The 21,345-nt window shown below is 40.8% G+C and overlaps 1 pseudogene across 1 annotated transcript; it reads right to left on the reverse strand.

The window, feature by feature from the left end:
• Positions 1–398: 398 nt before the first annotated feature.
• Positions 399–12,862, reverse strand: LOC147825238 (glutamine synthetase-like; annotated as a pseudogene). The gene has a single exon (XR_015440812.1). The product of XR_015440812.1 is annotated as a glutamine synthetase-like (transcript).
• Positions 12,863–21,345: the final 8,483 nt, after the last annotated feature.

Here is a 21,345-nt window from a genome sequence, read left to right on the forward strand (position 1 = left end):
GTCTGTTTTTGAGACTTGTTTACATGTCTTCTCATTTCCACGGGAAGGGGTGCTTCTGGCACCCACGCGGCTCACCTTCTCTGCCCTAGGAGCTTGGGATGGCAGTGGGGAAGCTTCCTTCCGGGTTCTGGGACTGGCTCAGCTTCTCTGCCCTAGGAGCCTGGGATGGAGGTGGGGAGCTTCCTTCCGGGTGCTGGGACCAGCTGAGCTTCTCTGCCCTAGGAGCCTTCTCTGCCCTATGAGCCTGGGATGGAGGCGGGGGAGCTTCCTTCCAGGTGCTGGGACCGGCTGAGCTTCTCTGCCCCCTTCTCCTTCATTATTTTGAGATACACTGGGGATATTAAGATGACCCAGAATCTACACTCCCTGTCGATCACCCCTGGAGAATCATCCTCCGTCTTCTGCAGGTCCAGTCAGACCCTCTGAGGTCGCGAGTCATGCAGAACTCCTTTCAATTCTTTTTATATTCTAGATAGTAGACCTTTGTCTGAGGTACAGCTGCTAAAAATTTCTTCCCATATTGTAGGTTGTCTCTTAGCTCTGTTGGTAGTTTCTCTTGCAGTGCAGAAGCTTTTTAATAAAATGAAGTCCCAGTTGTTGATTCTTTGTGCTAGTTCCTGTGCTACTGAAGTTTTGTTCATAAAGTCTTTTCCGATGCCAATGTCATTGAGAGTTCTACCTAACTTATCTTCCAGCAAGTTTACTGTTTCTGTATTGATATTTAGCTCTTTAATCCACTTCCATCTTAGTTTAGTGCACAGTGATAGGTATGGGTCTAGTTTTAATCTTTGCAAGGTTGAAATCCAGTTTTTCCAACACCATTTATTAAATAGGCTATCTTTTCTCCAATGAGGGTGATTGGCTCCTTTGTCAAAGATGAGGTGGCTGAGTATGTATGGAGTTGTTTCTGCCTCTTCTAATCTATTCCACTGATCCTCAGGTCTGTTTCTTTCCCAATACCATGCTGTTTTTATCAGAGTAGCTTTGTAGTATAGTTTCAAGTTGGGGATTGTGATACCCACAGCCATGTCTCTGTTGCCTAGAATTGCTTTTGCTATTCTAGGTCTCTTCTGTTTCCAAATGAATTTTTGGATTGTTTTCTCTAGTTCTGTGAAGTATATTGTTGGAATTTCAATCAGTATTGAATTAAATCTATATCGTAGTTTTGGAAGTATAGCCATTTTCACTATATTCATTCTTTCTACCCAGGAACAAGGGATATCTTTCCATTTTCTTATATCCTCTTCAATCTCCTTCTTCAGAGTGCTGTAGTTTTCAGTGTAGAGGTGTTTTGCTTCCTTTGTTAGGTTGATTCCTAGATATTTCATTTTTTAGATTCTATTGTAAAAGGAATTATTTCCCAAATTTCTCTCTCAATGGCTCTGCTATTTGCATATAAGAAGGCTATTGTTTTTTGAGTGTTGACCTTATTATATCCAGCTACTCTACTGAATCTGTCAATTAGGTCTAGAAGACTTTTGACTGAGTTTTTTGGGTCTTCTATGTAAAGTATCATATCATCAGCAAATAATGACAGTTTCACTTCTTCCTTTCCTATCTTTATTCCTTTTATTTCTTTCTCTTGTCTAATTGCTATGGCTAATGTTTCCAGAACAATATTGAACAGGAGTGGTGATAGTGGGCATCCTTGTCTTGTTCCTGATTTTAGCGTGAAAGTTTTCAGTTTTTGACCATTTAGTATGATGTTGGCTGTCGGTTTTTCCATAGATAGCCTTAATCAGGTTGAGATAAAGACCTTCTATTCCAATTTTCTGTAGTGTTTTTATCATGAATGGGTGTTGGATTTTGTCAAATGCCTTTTCTGCATCTATTGAGATGATCATATGGTTTTTGTCCTTGACTCTGTTAATATAGTGTATTACATTTATTGATTTATGGATGTTGAACCACCCTTGCATCCCTGGGATAAATCCAACTTGGACAGGGTGTATGATCTTCTTGATGACCCTCTGTATTCTGTTTGCCAGTATCTTATCGAGGATTTTTGCATCTATGTTCATTAGGGAGATTGGTCTGTAGTTCTCTTCTTGGGTTGGGTCTTTCCCTGATTTTGGAATCAAAGTAACACTTGCTTCCAGGAAAGAAGCCTTGCTTCCCTTTCAATTTCCTTGATGAGTTTAAAGAGTAATGGCAATAGTTCTTCTTTAAATGTCTTGTAGAATTCAGCAGTGAACCCATCAGGACCTGGGCGTTTCTTTGTTGGTTAATTTTTTATTACATTTTCAATCTCACTCATTGTTATTGGAGTGTTTAGAATTTCTATATCTTCTTCATTTAACTTTGGCCATTTGTATGTATCTAGGAATCTGTCCATTTATTCTGTGTTTTCCATTTTATTAGAGTACAGGTTCTCAAAATAGGTATTGATGATTCTCTGAGTTTCTGCTGGATCTGTTGTGGCTTCACCTTTTTCATTCTTAATTGCATGGATTTGAGCCTTTTCTTTCCTTTTTTTTTGATAAGGTTGGCTAAAGGTTTATCGATTTTATTTATTCTTTCAAAAAACCAGCTCTTCAATTCATTGATTTTTTTTGTATCATACTCTTAGTCTCCATTGCATTGATTTCTGCTCAGATCTTTATAATTCCCTTTCTTGTACAAGCTTTGGGTTTGTTATGCTCTTCTTTTTCTAGGAGGTTGAGGTTCTGCATTAGGTTATTTAACTGAGTTCTCTCTGTTGTCCTAATACAGGCATTCACTGCTATGAATTTCCCACATAGAACTGCTTTCATTGTGCCCCACAGATTCCTGTATGTTGTACTGGCATTATCATTTACTTGTAGAAACTGTCTAATTTCTTCTTTAATTTCCTCTGTGACCCATTGGTTGTTCAGCAGAGTGTTATTCAATTTCCATGTGTTTGTGGGTGTTCTGTGGTTTCTTATGTTATTGATCTCCAATTTTATTGCACTATGGTCTGATAAAATACAGGGGATAACTTGAATTCTTTTATATTTATTTAGATTTGCCTCATGAGCTAGCATGTGATCTATTTCAGAGAATGACCCATGTGCAGCTGAAAAGAATGTGTACTCTGATTTTATGGGGTGGAACACTCTATAAACATCTATTAAGTCCATTTGTTCAATAGTTTGATTCAGTTCTAGAATTTCATTTGTAATTTTTTTCCTAGATGATCTGTCTATTTGTGATAGAGGGGTGTTGAGGTACCCCACTACAATTATGTTATTGTTTATTTGGTTTTTCATGTCCATTAATATTTGTTTTGTATAGTTGGGAGCACTCATATTTGGGGCATAAATATTTAGGATTGTCATCTCTTCCTCTTGGATTGTTCCCTTCAGAAGGATGTAGTGACCATCTTTTAATTTGTTTTGGTTTGAAATCTATTTTGTCTGCAAATAGGATTGCTACCCCTGCTTTTTTCTAGGATCCTGTTATGTGGAGAACTGTTTTCCATCCTTTTACCTTTAGTCTATGAATTTCCTTTTGAGTTAGGTGTGTTTCTTGTATACAGCATATTGCTGGGTTTTGCTTTTTAATCCATTCTGTCAGTGTTTTTCTTTTCTTTGGTGAATTGAGGCCATTAACATTGATAGTTATAATTGAGAGATATTGACTCATTCTTGCCATGGTGTTTTATTGTTGTTGGCTCTTTTCTTAATTTTCCCCCTTTCCCTTTAGTGCCTTACCTTGGGTGGTGTCTTCTCTCTGTTGGCCCTCATGGAGTTGTGACCTTCATTGTCTTTTTCTAGGATATTGCATAAAATTGTTTGGAGTGCTGGTTTGGTGTTCATGAAATTTCTCAGGTGTTCTTTGTCATGAAAGTATCTAATTTCCTCATCGATTTTGAGAGATAATTTTTCAGATTACAACAGTCTAGGTTGGAAGTCATTTTCTTTCAGGGCTTGAAATACTTCGCTCCAGGCTCTCCTTGAGTTGAGGGTTTGTGTTGAGAAATATGCCGTGATTCTGATAGGCTTTCCTTTGTAGATGATTTGTTTCTTTTCTCTAACTGCCTGTAGAATTTTGTTCTTCTGTTGGGTTTCTGGGATCTTGACTATTATACGCCTAGGTGTAGATTTTTTTTGATCATGACTGGGTGGAGTTCTATATGCCTCACTTATCTGTGTGTCCAATTCTCCACCTCTGTCTGGGAAGTTTTCTACTATTACTTCTGTGAACAGTTTTTTTTTATGTCAATTGTACTTTCTCCTGTTTTTTCGTGGACTCCTATCAGTCTTATGTTATTCTTCTTTGCATCATCTAGCAGCTGTTGTATTGATTTCTCATGGTTCCTTACTATCTTTAAGAAATCTCTGTTTTCATGGTCCTTAACTGTGATCCTGTCTTCTATATCTGATATTCTGTCTTCAGATTCTCTTAGGCTGCTCTGCATGCTTTCAGTGGAGCTTTTAATTTCCTGAATATCTGTTTGAATCTGTTTCATGGATTCCATTTCTTTCTTATGCTGGGCACTCATGGCTTCCAGCATGTTTCTGATCTCATCTATTTTCTTATCTGTTTCTGCTCTAGAGCCTCTAATCATGTCTTTCACTCTACTCACCATCTCTGTATTTATCTGGGAGAGTATTCCTGCTTTGAATTTTTCTAGAGCATCATGTATCTGCTTTGTTACTTCCTGTGCTATCAGTTCAGGGTGTCCAGGTGGTTGATTATCCAACTTTTCCATCTCATTTCCCCCAGAATTTCATTTTTGTGAGGTGGAAACCTGCGTTTCTGCCTTGCTTAAATGTCTTCTCATTTTTGTTTTTAGTACTGTCCTTGGTTTAATTCCTGGGTTGATATTTCAAAATTGCTTAATGCAGTTATCTTTGTTGCTTGTGTTTAAAACCCTTGTGGAATGATTACTTTTCAGAGGTGTCTTCCAGATATGGCTTGTGTTTAGGTTTTGAAGCTCTAATGACTCTGAGGCTATTTTATTTTCCTTATACCAGGAAGGAAAACTGATTAGAGCAATCACAACAGGTTAGGCCAGATGTTACAATCAGCAATACCATAGCATCAAGCGCAGCTTAGAAAATGACAATTTGTGGTAGTTATTCATCTATCACATTTAACTACGTGAAGTATAATCCCCTGTGCCTCTGTAGTGAGAGACTAGGTAGTAGAAGAGCTGTAAGGTGGGCGGGGGCAGGGGGATGGAATTGGGCCTTGCAGGCAGAGCACCAGATGAAGGCGGGGCTCCAAGCTGCTCCAGGGACCTCACTGTGCTGTGGACAGGAACAGGAACACAGCAGAGGAGCCTCAGGTAGAGAGAAGCTCCGGATGAAGGCCCAGGGGAATGATTTTTAAAGGAATGTATCCTAAAGTATTAGAAAACTCAAAATTTCTTCCTCTCTTTGATTTATAAAAGGACAATTTGTATATAGATCTTTATCTATGGGATCATGAATAATGGAACAGGCAAAATTCTCAGTAATCATTTTAACAAAAAATAAGGAGAAATTTACATGTTAGTGTTTCTTCTATAGTCTCAAATAAGAAGACATTAAAGCAAGATATAGTCCTATAAAGTCAATGTGACAAGAGGAAATCTTTAAAGTCCTGTCTACACTAATGAACCCATTGTGGTATTTTCTTCTCACTCTACTTTCCAGGGCCTTTGGACTTTTTCTCTAATTCTGTTTCTCTCTTGGGGATGAAAGGATTAGCTCATTCAGGGCTTTGTTCTACAACCCATCCTAACAGCTAGAAGAGAATGCGTAAGCTGTCCTCGGAGGCAGTCCTGGAGAAAGCAGAGAGAAGAAAGTATTTTCCCTTTGATGGCTCTCCGGCTTCTCTGCACCCTTAGATTTCCCGACCCATAGTACACACTGCTTTCTGGGCTTATTAACTCCCACTGCTATTCAGGAGGGAGGCTTGCCTTCTCAAACCCAGCCACCACTTTAAAATTAACTGCTCTTTGTATTTTCTAACAGTCTCTTTCCTCAAGGATGAATGCAGCATCAAAAAGAAATTATTTCTTTTTCTTTTTCTTTTTTTTTTTTTTGGAATGGAGGTGGGGTTTACTTTAAAAGAAACAACTCCTAAGAAACAAGAATATTCTGCACTGGGAGAAAAGACATTAGGATACAAAATTACAAGTGTTTTAACTCTAGTCCTGTCCCCAACTCCAAGAGCAGAATGGAAGGAGATAGTAGAAGCAAACAGGCAATTCTGTAAAATTACACTTAAAACCCCTAGAAATTTGATTAAAATCTACACTTTGTTTTGCTTTTTAAAAAATTTAATATATCAAAAGGCCTGTTTTAGTGACATGCTAGCCCCACCAGAACAGAACTCCTGTACCTGTCCATCAGTGACATGCTCAAGTTGACCAGCCAACTTACACTTCTAAACTCAGCTGTGAACAGTTATACAGCCACAAGGGTCTAACTGTCCAGTGTCTTCCTTCTGCTGAAGGTGGGCAGGGCGGGAACAACCTCGCTTGATGAGGAAGGACTAAGAGCCACATTAACCACCCCTACCCTAAAGGAGATCCTTATTTCTAAACCCAATTTGGTACCTAGTGACCAGGATGATTTCCTCCTTTTAGAAAAAACCCACACATATCCACATACCCATATATACTTTTTTGCTTTTACATTTAAATATAAAAATAATACTCTTTGTGTTATAAATGGAGGACCAAGTGGTAAGGACCTTTTCTTCTTTGAAGGTAGGGATATCCGTCAGTTTACTTAGCTTTGTGTTCATGAGGTGGCAGGGGGAGCCCCAATAGGGGAGCATTGCAGCAAGAAACCAAGGAAGGGCATTCCTCCCTGATCCCCAACCGCTCTTCCTTCTCTAATTTCTACTTATATCTTTGAAAATAGAGCTTCCCATCAAGAGAGATCCTCACTTAACCCATATCAGGTTTTTCCCCTTTCAGCTACCCTGAAGAATAAAAATCTCCTCCCCTGCTGTTTCACGAACATATCTGCTCCGTCTGGAGCACCTACTGGACAAGCATACTTGAGGGGGAAAGTGGTTAGTTTCCTTAGCTGTGTCCCAACTAATGCATTAGAACATTTCCGTGATAGGGACAGAGGAAGGGGTGTGTGAAAAGATTAAGAACTTGACCTCTCTTATCCTGGCCAAAGAAAGCAAGATTAACTGAGCATGAGGGATAAAAAAAGACCTTGATATTACACCCTTTGAGTTACAATGGGGACAAGTAGGACAACTGGAAGACGGGGAAGAGCTGGAGGAAGGCAGAGAACTAGGAGGGGCTCGACGGCTGCAAGTCCAGTCCACTTAGTTTTTGTGCTGGAAAGGCTCATCGCCAGTCTCACTGAGAAGATGTGCAGATAAGGGCTTCTGTCACAGCAAAGGGGTCACAACTGGCAGAAGGGCGACGGTCTTCAAAGTCACCCTTCTTCTCCTGGACAACAGTCTGAGGAATTCAGATGCTGGCGCTATAGTTGGCTACACCAGCAGAAAAGTCGTTGATGTTGGAGGTTTCATGGAATCCAGTTAGGTGCCGGGCATTGTCCAGGCCCCCTTGGGATCATAGGCACAAATGTGGTTCTAGTGCCGCTTGCTTAGTTTCTTGATGGCCTCCTCAATGGACTTCAGACCATTCTCTTCCCACATGGCTTTCATGCTGAAGTTGGTGTGGCAGCCAGCACCATTCCAGTTCCCTGGAATGGGCTTAGGATCAAAGGTTGCCATCACTCCAAAGTCTTCACATACACAATGCGAGATGAAACGGGCCTCCCACAAATGGTCTCCCATGGAGATTCCTTCAGAGGGTCCTACTTGGAATTCCCACTGGGCAGGCATGACTTCAGCGTTCCTCCTCGTAATCTTGACTCCTGCGTACGAGCAGGCCCGATAATGAGCCTCCACAGCATCTCCAACATAGGCATTCTCTGCTCCCACACCATGGTAATATGGACCTTGGAGCCCAGGAAAGCCGCTGGAAAGCCAACAAAAGGGGTGGCCATCAGTCCCCATCAGAGTATATTCCTGCCCCATTCTGAACCAGGGGTGCTGGTTGCACACCATGTCCATTATCCATTTACAGGTGTGTCTTAAATTTGTCTCTGCAGGTTTCCAGTTACACTTGAAAACTTCACAGAACACCAGTTTATTGGGGTCTTTGCAGAAGGGGTCCTGAAACATGGCAACAGGGATAAGGTACATGTCACTGTTGGAGCCTTCAGACTGGAATGTGCTAGACCCATCAAAATTCCACCCAGGCAACTCTTCTACACACTTGGGCTCACAGTCCAGGGTGCGGCTCTTGCAGTGCAGTCCTCCTGCTACCATCAATCCAAATATACATGGCTTGGACTTTGTCCCCCTGAGGCAGGGACATGTACACATGCTTGACACCTTTGTTCAAGTGGGAACTTGCCGAGGTGGCCATAGTGGAAGATGTTCCCAGCCACAGAGAGTTCAGAGAGTGAACCGTACTGTTAGGGTTGCCCTCTCTAGCGCTCCTCTTTTTAGAGCCGAGTTCGTGCTTCTCGCTCTCGGGTTCTCTCCGGTCCAAACACTGAACCGTTCCGGGTGAGCGCTTCGGAGTGGGGTACTCGGGTACTCGGAGCGGTCGGACCAGGAGGCGCCTGGCGGTGAGCAGGAGCACAGCAGCCGCGAGAGCGAGGTGAGCGGAGCGAGGCTGATGTCTTGCTCACAAGCCCTGCGCTTCTCCCATTCTCCGCTCTGCAGGCTGCCCGCAGCCCGCTGCCTTTAACGGCGGCCCTGCGCCGCCCCCCCCCCCCCCGCGGAAATTATTTCTGTCCATCCAGGCTTAATCCAAGAAGCAGAATACAAGGAGCTCAGAGAAAAGAGATTTGGAATTAGACCCTACCCCGGTGGTGGGAAACCTATGGCTCTCGTGCCGCAGCAGACACACACTGCCCTCTCTGTTGGCATTCAAGCCAAGTTACCCCATCATCATCCCAGCAGCTGAGCACTCAGGTTTCATTGCAGTGTTGGGACTTTGTGATAGAGAAGTGGGTTTGGGCTTGCAGTTGGGGCACTCATCTCTAGAAGTTTTGCTGTCACTGCCTTACACAATGGTAGGAGGAGCTTGGAAGAGAAGGTTGAAGAAGAGTGAGTATCCTATTGGTCTGAGAAGTATATCCTTGTGTCAAAGTCAAGTTGGTAGAGAAATCTGTCAGAAGCAGTTGACGGGACTGGTTGTGGGTGCACAGCCAAGCATCTGGGGGTGGGCCTGAAGCTTTGCTGGTCTTCAGGGCCAGCACATGAAGAGAGTGCATGACAAGCTGGGGCCTGCTGGGCCCCTCTGCATCTCACTGCATCTGGCCATGACGAACCACGAGACTGGAGCCTGCTGCTTCTCCTCCACCTATTTTGTGCAGGTTACTTTTTTGGCCAACTCTAATCTGAAGCCATACAAGAAAAGGCATTCTGGAAATGTAGTTCCCAGTTCAACCAAGTTGACAATAGAACAATCCAGCACAGCATATTTCGATAAGTATATTCCTCACGACTTGCCCTCAGAAGGGCACTGCCAGTGAAAAAACTTTTCAATTCAAAGGGGGCCCAGGCACTGTGAGGCCAACATGGTGAAGATTTTGTCCTGGTGCCCTGCTTGCTCCAGAGCTTTCAACTTTTCCACCAAAACCCCCCTAATTTTAAGGAAATATCCTTGACTGGACTCAAGAGGACTGGGATCCTAGTGCAAAGGAGCCCAGCCAGACTCATAATTTCTTAGCCATTATTATCAGTATCCTGAAGATTATCATTATTTCTTTTTTCTCTTTTTTTTTGGCACCGGGGATAGAACTCAGGACCTTGTGCTTGTGAGGCAGACGGCAGAACCACTGAGCTAAATCCCCAGCCCTAGATTATCATTATTTCTGTCTTACTGTGTACTAAATGTATGCTTGTTCTAGGATAAGAGTAAATTTTAAGTTGCTTCCTAGATATAATTAACTTTTCCTCCCCCAGTGCTTCAGTTTCATATAGGAAATAATCTTCCATTTATCCTACGGCTTCAAAACTCCAACCATTCCTCTGTGAGTCCCCTCAGAGTGCATACCCATGACTGAGCAACAGACAGTTCTGTAAGTTCAGATCACGTTCCACTGCCCCACCTCAAATCTTCAGATGCTCCCAATGGCCCTCAGGACAGAGTTTGGCCTTCCTGACTCAGCACACAAGACCTCTCTTATCTGCCTCCCCCAAACCTGTCATAAATTTTTTTGGGCCCTATAAAATTCATTTTGTGAAAAAAAAAATCAAAGCACCTCCTTCAATGCTAAAGTTTCATTTTTTCCTTCTATGTTAAAGAGCATTAAAACATTTCAGTAGATCTCTAAAAAATATCTCAGGCTTTAGTCACTTGCCCATTGCCTCCAGGGACTCATGGATGAATTGGCCCTGGGTCAATTCTATCATGATACCTATTTCACAGAAAATTTAAGTAACTTGTCTCACCGTCCTATATCAAGATAGTGGCAGAGCCAGGATTTGAATTCATGCTACGCAGTTCCAAAGATTATGCTCTTGACTGCTACATCAGTGTTCTTTAAACATTTTTTATGACCCATAAAAAAAATAAATGAATAACCAGTCATAGTGGAGCAAGCCTGTAATCCCAGCACTATGAAGGCTGAGGCAGCAGGATCGCCACAAGTTCGAGGCCAGCCTGGGCTACATAGTGAGTTCAAGGCCAGCCTGAATTACACAGTGAGACCCAGTCTCAAAAATAAAAATAAATGAATAACTTTTGTAGCACACTGCAGTAAGGATATGCAATACATACCACACATACAGAACTGAGTCAAAAGTTTCATGCAGCAGTGTTTATCCTAACTACACAGGTAATTTGCACATGATATTTTCTACTCTATTTTATTTGGGTCTATTTCATTGAGTAAAATGCTGCTCACAGCCAAATATATAGAATTTGTGACCCCTCGATATATTGTGTCCCACAGCTTTAAAAAAAACCCTGCACTCCTTTATAAGACCATTTAATAAAGGTCCTGAGTACAAGGACAGGATAGGGACATGAGCCAACATAAATATGTCCAACCCAATAACTGTCAGATTTATGTCTGTTTAACCACTGAAATAACATGAAAAGGAAATGTGTGTTACTTTGGAAAGAAGATGCCAGGGTTTGATTTAGTATTTAAAGGCATTTGCTTCCTGGAAAGAATATGGCAAGAACTTTGATTTTATATGATTTTGTCTTGAATAAGTCTGGACTTGTCATCCTTCTTCAGCAGGTCTTAAGACAGGGCAGGAAAACATGCTTAGGAAAATGCATGAGCCCAGGAACCTCTCAGTCTCCTAGGGCTGCACATACCTATTTTCTTCTTGATTAATCAAACATAAGCCTTTCTTTGGGTTCCCTAAACTGCATGATAGGGAAAAATGTGAATGTCAAGAAGACTAGACAGAAAAATAACAGTTACTAAAGCAGATCCAAAATGCAGACCAAGCTGGACATGGTGGCACATGCCTGGAGTCTCAGCTACTCAGGAGGCTGAGGCAGGAGGATCACTGGAGGCTATAGTTAGAAACTACCCTGGGGAACATAGCCAGACCTATCTCAAAAACATAATTATAATACAATTTTAAAAATAAATCAAAAATTAAAATAAAGGCTGAAAGTAGAGGCAGGTTTTTTAAATGCTAATCAGGCAATGTAAATATGCTACCTGGATGATTTTAAGTCACTCTGAATCTGTAAGACTTCAGACAAAGATACTAAACAAAGACACTGAGTATTTGATGATGTCAAGTAAAACTGAGGGGCTGGCTTTCCTTCTACAGTTAGGGACCAGTTTTGATGATGAAGAGGGCACATAACCTTCACTTAGGGGGGCCCCTGATAGTCAAAGCCCAGACTAACACTGGGTACCCAAGAGCAGTAGTAAATGCTAAGCGGGCACACGCCTCCAGGGAGGGATGCATGGCTGTGGGAAAGAAAACACTCTCAAATCAAAGAAGTTCAGACCAAGAAGCTGCAAAATCCAGGCTGTAAGCATAGGGCTCAGATAATGGGGAAAATCAAGAAGAAAAGGGCACAATGTTCAGCACCTTTGGCATTAGAGAAATGCAAATCAAAACACTGAGATCCCATCTTAATCCAGAAAGAATGGTCATCATCAAAGACTCAAAAAACAACAAATGCCGGTAAAGTTTTGGAGAAAAAGAAACCCTTCTATATTGTACGTGGGAAATATAAGCTAACTAGTACAACCACTATGAAAATTGGTATGAAGATTCCCCAAAACACTAAAAAGAGAAATTCCATTTGACCCAGCTATACCCTCATTTGGGTATCTTCCTGAGTTAGTCATCATGTTACATAATACACACATACCTATGTTTATAGCAGCACAATTCACAGTAGCTAAATTATGGAAGCAGCCTATATGCTCATCAATAGAATGAATGGATAAAACTAATGTTGTAGGGCTGGGGATTTAGCTCAGTGGTTCTGCCGCCTGCCTCACAAGCGCAAGGATCTGAGTTCGATCCTTGGTACCAAAATAAAAACAAAACTAATGTTGTATATACACATAATGGAATACTACTCAGGTATTAAAAGGATAATTTTGAGTTACTTATAGGACAACGGATGCAACTTGAATCCATAATGCTAAGTGAAATAAATCAAGCACAGAAGGTAAATATCACATGGTTTCTCTTATGTGAGAAACCCAAACTATAAATAATTTAAAGAGCAAAATAAAAGAGAGATGGTAGGAAACAGGGAGGTAGGCTTTGCGGAGATGGGTAAGGGATTTGGAGGATGGGAGAAGGAAGAAAGTAAAAATAATCAAGATGCTGTATGTACATGTACCAGTTCCCCAGAATGTAATTATTATGTATCACAAACACATACTGATAATAAAAAAATATATAAATAAAAAACACACTCACAAAGGTAAGGATTATGGCATAGTAGGAAGGGCTCAGAACTGGCAGATCGAGGGCCTAGCTTTGGTTGCTCTTGTCAAGCTCACTTTTCTGAGTGTCTTGAGTGTCCTTTTCTGAGCTCAGTGTCCTCCACTGTAAATTGTCTGGGCTTTGGTTGTACAGCTAGTTGTCGGAAAGTCCTAGTGAAAAAGGTTACATGCTGCTTTCATTACCAGGGCTCATCCTCAAATGTAGGAGGAAAGTCACCTCCTCAGCATAATTCGAGAATATATAATGATGTGTTAGCCTCTTTATTCGGGGATGTCTCCATCCAATGTCATGAAATGTTCCTTTCAGCCTTTAATTTCAGAATTCCAGGGACTCCAGAGCTGAGCAATTACATGGCCTGTCTTTAGGCCATAAGTGTGACAGTTGTGGGTAGAGAGGAGGCCCTCATGGAAATTTTGACATTGGAAGGCCATCTTTAGCCAGGCTGGGGGCTCACTCCTGTAATCCTATCACTTCGGAGGCTGAGGCAGGAGGATCATTGTGAGTTCAAGACCAGCCTGATCCACCTAGAGAAAGCCTGTCTAAAAACAAAACAAAACAAAGGTCATCTTCATGCCCAAAAAGGTTGGGACTTGCATTCACATCTTCAGTGAATGCATTATTTTCCTGAAGCTGAGTTTTAGAATCCTATTTCCCTCACCAAGTTACTAGAGAAGCCCAGGCGACCCTTCTAATTCTTTAATGTTCCTAGGATAAGTACAACTGTGCCAGTGTCTTTGTTAACTTTTCTCATTACTGAGACAAGATACTCAAACAAGTTAAGGGAGGAAAGGTTTATTTTGGCTCACAGTTTGTAGAGGGTCTCAGTCCATAATCAGCTGGCTCCAAGGCAGAGTGGCATGGTAGAGGCGCATCGCAGAGGAGAAACAGCTTGTGGCAGGCAGAAGACAGCAAAAGCAAGCAAGCAAGGGACAGTAGCAGCTTTTTTCTGCCCTTTTATATTCTTTCTATCTAGGCAAGTGTGCCAAACCAATCAGTGGACTGAGTTAGTAATCACACACCTTTAATCTTAGCACCTTTAATCCTAGCATGGCACCATGAATCAGTCACATACTCTAGGTCCAGCCACCTCTGAAAAAGCCCCACCTATGACTGCATGAGTCTTTGGGGAGATATCGAGACACAAGCCATGACAGCCAGGCATTGTGCTAAATTCTTACATGCATGACCTCATTTTGTCCTTACAGCAGTCTGCAGGGTAAGGGCTATACCTCATTGTGCTGCAGATGGCAGACAGGCTCAGGGAGATTAAATGGCCTGCCCTAAATTGTTCCACTGGGAAGTGATAGAGGTTAGATTTGAACCTCAGTACATCTATCTCCAATTCTCACGTTTTTTCTATAGCAGCAGGCTGCGCAAGTTTCACAGTTGGCAAAACATGAATCCCTGGCCCTGTCAGCCAGTTACAGGAATGTCAGGAGGATTAAATATATTGCTCCTTTTTATTTCTTTGTAATTTATAGCCCACAAACTCCTAAAAAAATGGATTGAAGCACCTCAAAATATTAAAACAAGTACTGGGGATGTAACTGAGTGGTGGAGCATTTGCCTAGCAGCATGATGCCCTGGGTTTGATCCCAAGCATGCACACAATAAAACCAAAACCAAAACAAAATGAAAAACCCCCACATAATATATAACAGTGTTCTAAATTAAGGAAATACACAAATAAATGAAAGTTTAAAATAATGAAAACTAGATAAAGTCTGTTGTCTAGTCAGAGTGACTTAAAATCATCCAGGTAGCATATTTACATTGCTTGATTGGCATTTTAAAAATCTGCCTCTACTTTTAGCCTTTATTGTAAATTTTTATTTATTTCAAAAATTTTAGGGGCTGGGGATTTAGCTCAGTGGTTCTGCCGTCTGCCTTACAAGTGCAAGGTCCCGAGTTCAATCCCCAGTACCAAAAAAACTTTTTATTATAATTATTTTTTTGAGATAGGTCTGATTATGTTCCCCAGAGTAGTTTCAAACTATAGGCTCCAGTGATCCTCCTGCCTCAGCCTCCTGAGTAGCTGAGACTCCAGGCATGTGCCACCATGACCAGCTTGATCTAAATTTTGGATCTGGTTTAGTAACTACTATTTTTTGCACTTACTTAAGCATGCTTTATGAACCAGCATGTGGTCCACTTTGGAGAAAATCCCAAGTGTTCCTGAGAAGAATGTGTGTGTATTCTGCTGTTTTGGGCTGGAACACTCTTTAGATATCTATTAAGTCCATTTGTTCAAAAGTTTGGTTCAACTCTGATATACTTTGTTGTTTTTTAGCTACTTGATCTATTTGTGACAGTGTGATATTGAGGTCCCCAATTACAATTATATCTAATTTTTATGTCCATTAATATTTGTTTTATGAAGTTGGCTGTGGCGGTACTTGATACATATATGTTTATAATTGTTATTTTTTCCTGTTGAATTGTTCTCTTAACAAATATATTGTGATCTTCTTTGTCTCTTCTAATCAGTTTTGGCTTGAAATCCACTTTGTCTGAAATCAGGACAGCTACTCCTACATTTTTCCGGGTTCTTGTTGCATGGAATATTTTATTCTATCCTTTAATTTTTAATCTGTGAAATTCTTTTCTTAATGAAATATCTTCCTTGTGTACTGCATGTTGTTGGACTTTGTTTCTTTATCCATTCTGCCAATCTGTTTTTTGATTGAGAATTGAGACCATTCGCAATGAGAGTTACCACTGAAAGGTATTGACTTATTCCTATCATTGCATTATATTTCTGTCCTGTCACTGTCTTCCTTTTTTTTTTCCTTCTGCTTAGCTGCTCATCTTGCCAGGTGTATTCATTCTATTCGCCTTATTGGCATTGCTGGCTTCACTGTCTCTTTCTACAAGATCCTTAAGAATTTTTGTAATGCCACTTTGGCAGTCATGAATTTCCTGAGGTGCTCCTTATCATGGAATTTTCCATCAATTTTGAAGGAAAGTCTTGCAGGATATATAAGTTAGGGTTGGAAGTTTTTATCTTTTGGGGTTTGAAACCCTTCACTCCAAGCCCTCCTTGGCCTTTAAGGTTTGTGTTGAGAAGTCTGCTGTGATTCTAATGGGTTTACCTTTATATGTGATTCACTGCTTTTCTCTAACATCTTTTAAGATTTGTCCCTGTGAAGGACCTCTGGTACTGATTATGATGTAGCATGAAGAGGTTCTGTTTTGGTCATGGCTATTTGGGGTTCTATATCCTTAATGGATTGGCTTGGCAGAAGTTGGGAGTTTGGGGAGGCATTTTGTTGCCTTGTCTTCCCTTGTTTCTATTATTTTTTGTTTTGTGCTGAGGTTTGTTGATGTACAGTGAAAATACTTTGTTGCTAGTATAAAGATTTCTTTAGTTAGTTGCTTTTCAGTGATATACTTTGGGTGTTGCTAGCTACAGTCCTTTGCCTCTGCCCTAAGATCCCACCATCTTGGTTAATTTGGAAGGGGAGGATGTAGAGCAACTGGCTCAGCATTGAATTCTCCGGGAATGCACCATAGTATTGTTAATGTCACAAAGGTACTCTAGGTGTTAGTTTGTGGAGAAAATCCATTAATAGCAACAATTATGTGATCCTGGCAACAGCAAGCAAATCAGCCACAATATATCATCCATAACAAACTGGATATTAACATACCATGAGGACCAATTATGTGCCTCATTTAACCCTAGAAAAGAAATCCACAATTACAATGTAAACAGTAAGAGAACCCAGTATTGACTTACAGATAATATGTACTAAATACAACAGCTATATCTCCGCTGTTAGAAAAGAACTCAACAGTAATTTTATAGAATTAACTACCTAAAGATTAATAAATCTTAATGGTTATAGTATTAAAGATATAAGAGGTTGGGAATGAGCAAATATAAGAAAAATTTGAACCTTACACTGTAGGATGTGAGGAGGATAGAGAAATAGAACAAAGGATCCTATTGAGGAGAAGGATGTTTATAGAATTAGATAAAGGTAACAGAAAAAAAACTGTTGAGAAATAGAAGATAAAAGAAAAATAAGAAAAGAGAAATAAGAAATTATATGGAGAATAAAAATAGACAGAAAAATTAAAATGGAGAAGAGGAAAAAGTAAAGAAATAAAAAATTTTAAAAAGAAGCAAGGAAAAAGGACAAAGGAAAATTCCCTAAACCCCAATGAACTAGTGAAGAAGAAAGAGAAAGAAAAGAAAAAATTACACACACACACACACACACACACACACACACACACACACAAAACAAAGGGAAAAAAGCAAAAGAAATTTCTTTGTGATTTTGAATACATGGTTTTCTTCTGGGATCTACAATAATTTGGGGGTCTAGCAATTCTTGTTCTTCACCAAGATCCCTCTGCTTTTCCCAGGCTGTGGCAGTGTCCAAAGCAGGACATGTCTCTGCTCATGTTGGTAGATAAAGATAGATCAGACCCCAGATCCATGCTGGATGCAGGCACCAGCAGGCAGTAGAAGCAAGGCAAGGGCTCCAAAGCTGAGACTTTCAAATCCATAGCAACTAAGGCTGTATCTGACCTCTGTCCATGGAGAGTGAGACCTATATCCATTAGCTCAAACCCCTCAGAGGGTCTCTTTCCATCCCACTCCCTGACCACCCATAGCTGTCTCACCCAGTCATTGTGGGAGGGTAATACTGGAAACCCTGAAGTGAAGCCATCCTGCAGCTTCTCTGTGTCCCAAATTCAATCAACCCTTTCCCAGAATGGTGCCAACCAAGCACTCTCTCCAGGGTTATGGCACATCCTTGGACAGGAGTCACTCATCATCTGTTGTCTATAGAAAGACTCTCAAGGGAGCAGAATCCTATGCTGTCCCTGGAGATCATAGCAACTACCATTCTGTTCCACCAGTGCATTTCTCCCTCATTGCATGGCTTGAGGGTCTCCTAGGGTGCTTCCCATGCAGCCCTCAGCTAGTAGAATTCACAGAAGATGGTCTCCAAATCATTAAAGTTCACAATCCACACAGAAGTTAAGCTTCTGACCGTGTTAACATCTGGAACACAGGCATCAACTTGCAATGTTTGTCCTGGATCTCCACACCCACACCAGCCACAGTGCAGGGCCCAGGGGTTTGGATTTAAATGCACCGATAACTTTTAATGCTCCTCAAGAATCTTTAAGTGTAACTAACATTTCTCTCCACTGCAAGTGCATGTTGGGAAAGCACTAATGACCACTGGAACCATAGGACAGTTGGTGCCACTGTCTTGATTAATCATTCTCTTGATTAACCAACAGTGCTTTTACACCATTAGTACAAATATACATATAATGGAAAGGGCAAAGCAGGTCTTAGAATTACTATGAAAAAGAGTTTAATATCATTGATTCCCTTAAAAACCCTTGGGATAGCACTCTTCACCAGAGTTTCTTGGATCTTTTATCCCTTTCTTTCTCTTTTTCTTTTGTGTGTGTGTGTGTGTGTGTGTGTGTGTGTGTGTGTGTGTGTGCAGAGCCTTTGCACTGAGCTAAATCCTCAGCCTTTTTAATTTTGAGACAAGCTCTTGCTAAGCTTTCCAGGCTAGGCTCAAACTTGCCTCAGCCTTTTAGAGCACTGAGATTATAGGTAGGCACCCACAAACCCAACCTCAGACCATATTTTGAGAACCATCTGGAGTCTTGTGGAATGGCAACCTTAAACTCACTGTTCTTTTTTTGATCTCTTTCTGGGTAGCTATCTTAGCTTAGTTACCGGCAATCTCTAAAAGCAATGGATTCAAGTACAGCACTTGTCTAGTGTGCCTTGGGTTAAATCCCTAGCACCACATACACACACATACACACACACACACACACACACACATACACACACACAAAAGGGTAACACAAACACATTTAGCTTCCTTTGATACCTTCACGAGAAAGACTAACCTGGAATTATAATCATTATCTTTCTCTTTTTCTGATGATCTTGTTTTTTAAATGATATATTCCAGTTTATGTTAGTCATGTGTTATGAGGTTAATAACTATGTTGCCCCCAACTTGTTGGGATTTCTGATTTTCATAACAGAAATTCCAGCAGTCCAGAAGCTTTCTGGGAAATTCTTGAACTGAAATGGAAAGGAATTACCCTTCTCTGGAAGGCTGCCTGATTATCCAAATAGAATGGTTGTGTGTAGCAAAATCAGGAGATGCACAGGGACAATCGACACCCCAGACAGGAGTCCCAGGCCCTCTCTTGTTCCTCCATGCTGACTCCCACCTGGAGAGTTCTCATGTTCTATTTCTCTGCTTTTTTTTCTTTTCACAGCTTTCAAATACTTTTCTGGGCCCCCTGCTTGATTCCCTAAATTTGAATATTCCTTCTTTCTCTTAGTTAAACTGACTACAGAAATCTCACAAGATTCAATTACTTAATCCCCTAATGCGGTATTTGTTAACCACACTCTACTGCACAGTCCTTTATGTTTATTTATCCTTGTTGGTTTAGGAATTTCACTTGAATTCATGGTATTTACTGTTCTTCACCTTATATGATGCCAGATTACTTGAAAGATTTTAAAATTCAAGACTTCAGTTGACACTTCACTATTGCACATTGTGGAAAACACCTTCTGGAATGTCAGTGTAGCTGGCCTCACTCCCCCTCCACCCCCAAGAACCACCTGCAGAGATGGGCCTGGGAGCCACTTGGTCCTCAGTGACCTGTGCCATAGCTGAATGGGTCATGGGTAGTGTGATGGTTAGTTTTAGTGTCGTGTGACTAGGGGCTATCTAGGTAGCTGGTGAAGCATTATTTCTGGTGTGTTTGTAAGGGTGTTTCTGGAAGGAATTTGGCATTTGGATCAAGAGTTGAGGAAGGAAGATCTGTCCTTACCCACTGAGGGAAGGCATCAGCAATTGGTTGAGGTTCTAGAAAAAACAGAAAGGAGAGAAAAGATGAATTGCATGCTCCTCTGGAGCTGCCATATCCATCTTCTGCCATTGGGCATCAGAGCTCTGGGTCCTCAGGCCTTGGGCCTCAGATTGAGAGGTACACAGCTGGGTGCCTTGATTTTCAAGCCTTTGGACTTGGACTGAGCCATGTCCTGGCTTCCTGGTTCTCCAGCTTGCAGATGGCCTATTGTGGGATGTCTCCGCTTCTACAACTGCATAAGCCAATTTCCCTAACAAATCTTCCCTCAAGTATTTTCTTTTTTACTACTTAAATTCTTTTATTGGTACATTGTAGGTATACATCACATTTACATTTCTCATTGGGAATTGTACCTTTACATGATGCATCTTGGTTCTTATTTTTCCCCCATTTCCCTCCCTTCACACCCTCCACCCTTCCCTATTTAAAAAGACTTTGTTTCCATTTTTTCCATTTCTCAGCATTTTTCCTTTCCCTTCTTTCCTTTCTCCTGCCCCTCCCACTAACCCTACCCCTTTGGACCTTTTCTTCCTATTTTGCATTACTGATTATTCATTCTAATCATTGGTACATTTTAGGTATACAATATAATGACATTCATCATTGGAGATTTGCACCTTTACATAATGTCTCTTGGTTCTTATTTTTCACCCTTGCCCAGCCCTCCTTTCAACCCCTCCATCCCTCCCTATTAACAAAGATTTTGTTTCCATTTCTTCATTTTCTCATATTAATTCCATTCCCTTCTATCCTTTCCCCTACCTTCCCACTTCCCCTTCCCCTGTGCCCCTTTTCTTCCTATTTCACATTATCTATTATAACTTTTGTCCTTATTTACACTTTCAGTTTCTCACACTAGAGAAACTATTTGGTATTTATACGTGTGTGTCCTATTTATTTCACTTAAGAGTAGAGCCTCAATGTGCATCCATTTAGCTATAAATGTCTCTAATTTCTCATTTTTTATGGTTGAGTAGTACTCCATTTTATAAAAAAACAAACTACATTTTCTTTATCCAGTCTCCAGTTGATGGGCATTAGGGCTGTTTCCAAGTTTTAACTATTACAAATTGTGCTGCTATAAACACAGGTGCACATATATCACTGTGGTATGATTCTTTTTTTTAATGTAAATTCTTTTATTCATACATTTTAGGTATACAACACATTTACATTTCTCATCGGGAACTTGTACCTTTACATGATGGATATTAGTTATTTTTTCCCCATTCCTAGCCCTCCCTTCACCCCCTCCACCCTTCCCTATTTACAAAGATTTTATTTCCATTTTTTTCCGTTTCTCATCATTTTTCCTTTTCCTTCTTTCATTTCCCCTGCCCCTCCCACTACCCCTACCCCTTTGGACCTTTTCTTCCTATTTTGCATTACTGATTATTCATTCTAATCATTGGTACATTTTAGGTATACAATATAATGACATTCATTATTGGAGATTTGCACCTTTACATAATGTCTCTTGGTTCTTATTTTTCACCCTTGCCCAGCCCTCCCTTCAACCCCTCCATTCCTCCCTATTTACAAAGATTTTGTTCCTATTTTTCCATTTTCTCA

This window comes from Heterocephalus glaber, unplaced genomic scaffold (genome assembly GCF_053883595.1).
Source record: "Heterocephalus glaber isolate CG9 unplaced genomic scaffold, H.glaber_assembly_v1.0 deba00001504, whole genome shotgun sequence".
In the NCBI taxonomy this organism is placed as follows: Eukaryota; Metazoa; Chordata; class Mammalia; order Rodentia; family Bathyergidae; genus Heterocephalus; species Heterocephalus glaber.